At 29.8% G+C, this 2,500-nt stretch overlaps 1 protein-coding gene across 3 annotated transcripts in view; it reads left to right on the top strand.

Moving 5' to 3' along the window:
- Nucleotides 1-2,500, top strand: part of LOC122248511 (short-chain dehydrogenase/reductase family 42E member 1) — a 43,604-nt gene that overhangs the window by 28,567 nt on the left and 12,537 nt on the right. For all 3 annotated transcript variants that reach the window (XM_043008567.2, XM_043008576.2, XM_043008585.2), the window contains exon 2: nt 2,458-2,500. This exon is cut by the window's right edge and continues 190 nt beyond it. The gene's annotated coding sequence lies outside the window, so the exon portion shown is untranslated. The remainder of the gene's footprint in view (nt 1-2,457) is intronic.

Raw genomic sequence — 2,500 nt, 5'->3', positions numbered from 1 at the left:
AATATCACATTATCTGATCCTGATATTGATAGTGATATTACATTATCTGATCCTGATATTGATGATAATATCACATTATCTGATCCTGATATTGATAGTGATATTACATTATCTGATCCTGATATTGATAGTGATATTACATTATCTGATCCTGATATTGATAGTGATATTACATTATCTGATCCTGATATTGATAGTGATATTACATTATCTGATCCTGATATTGATGATAATATCACATTATCTGATCCTGATATTGATAGTGATATTGCATTATCTGATCCTGATATTGATAGTGATATTACATTATCTGATCCTGATATTGATAGTGATATTGCATTATCTGATCCTGATATTGATAGTGATATTACATTATCTGATCCTGATATTGATGATAATATCACATTATCTGATCCTGATATTGATAGTGATATTACATTATCTGATCCTGATATTGATGATAATATCACATTATCTGATCCTGATATTGATAGTGATATTACATTATCTGATCCTGATATTGATAGTGATATTACATTATCTGATCCTGATATTGATAGTGATATTGCATTATCTGATCCTGATATTGATAGTGATATTACATTATCTGATCCTGATATTGATAGTGATATTGCATTATCTGATCCTGATATTGATAGTGATATTAAATTATCTGATCCTGATATTGATGATAATATCACATTATCTGATCCTGATATTGATAGTGATATTAAATTATCTAATCCTGATATTGATAGTGATATTACATTATCTGATCCTGATATTGATAGTGATATTACATTATCTGATCCTGATATTGATAGTGATATTACATTATCTGATCCTGATATTGATAGTGATATTACATTATCTGATCCTGATATTGATGATAATATCACATTATCTGATCCTGATATTGATAGTGATACTGCATTATCTGATCCTTTTATTGATGATGATATTACATTTTAGAGAGTGTATATCATAGTATTAACAAATACAACAATATTGATGAACAGTAGTGATATTGATAACATTGAAATTAATGATATCAATGAAAATTATAACAGTAGTAACAATAGATATGTATGTAATTATTACAGTGATAATCATAACAGACATAACATCTAGAATAACATTACTAACTCTAATATTAACAATAAAAATGATAACATAATGGTAAATATGAGAATGATGACAGCAGCAATAGTGATTAATAACCCTAACAGTAATCATACCAACACTAATTGGCAACTATCGATGATTCCATATATGTTATATTTTCTTCTTTTTTTATTTAGCACAGTGCCATTATTACCAATAAAAAGTCCTTTCAAAGTTCACATTCGTAATATAAAAAAAAGTAAGCTAATGTCCATATGTCTTCGGGTCGGTTTATTTACCAATATTTGTTTACCTCGTGATAATTTTACACATTGGTTTCATTAGGCAGTCTTTAACCCCTGTAGCCGCTGCGCCAATGCACTCTGAATAATTGCATGGCGGAAAAGGGAGAAAGGGGGGGGAAGGGGGAGAGAATAGTGAGTCATACAAAGGAAATAGAATTTATTTTCTGCTCGGAATGGCTTGGGAGCTGAAGGTATGCCGTGGCGGAGGCCGGAGGCGTTAGTCGTGATTTTCTTTTTCTCTTTTTCGTTTTTCTTTCGGCCTCGTTTGGATTTTCGTTGTTTCTTGTATTATCATTACCATCATATCATTACCATTAGCATCGCCGTTGCTATAATTGCTATTGTTATTCATATTGTTATCACTATCATGCTCATTATTGTTATTAACATCATCATCATTATTGTTATTATTATTACTATCATCATTATTGTCATTACCAATATCTTTGTTATTATCATTATTATTGTTATAATTATCACTATTTTTCTTGTTATTGATATTATCATTATCATTGTTATTATAATTATCATCATCATCATCCTTATCACCATTATTAATATCATTGTTATTATCATTATCATTATTATCACCATTATCATTACTATTATTATTATCATCATTATCATTATCATTATCTTGTATTTGTTTGTTTGTGTAAGTGTCTGTGTATTCTCGATAATATCCTGTTTTTGCACAGATGTAAACTTATTCATATGGAAATTGGCCTAGTTCGATTAATCAGGGGAAAAGATTCTATCCAAACATTATATTTGTTCATTTTTGTGCAACTTTTATGTTCAGAAAAGTACTTTGAATGTTTTTGTTTTGTATGCATTTCCAAGCACTGACTCTATGGTAGATTTATTATTCATATTGATGCATGAATATGTTGGTGGGGAGGGGGGGCATTCGTTTGGCCTGCAACATAGAAGCATTGCAGACACGCTATGGATATGGAATCACTGTATGGAAAAAAATGTATATTACAATACTAACAAATACAACAAAATAAAATACACAGCTCTATTAATACTCGTCAATCCACAGGCTCTCCACATACCTTTATTCCCGACGACATCCAACACGCGAA

Source organism: Penaeus japonicus, unplaced genomic scaffold, assembly GCF_977035675.1.
Source record: "Penaeus japonicus unplaced genomic scaffold, GWHDUDI00000001_assembly GWHDUDI00000004, whole genome shotgun sequence".
In the NCBI taxonomy this organism is placed as follows: Eukaryota; Metazoa; Arthropoda; class Malacostraca; order Decapoda; family Penaeidae; genus Penaeus; species Penaeus japonicus.
The sequence above is the reverse complement of the archived record's forward strand: the minus strand, read 5'-3'. Positions and strand labels throughout refer to the sequence as shown.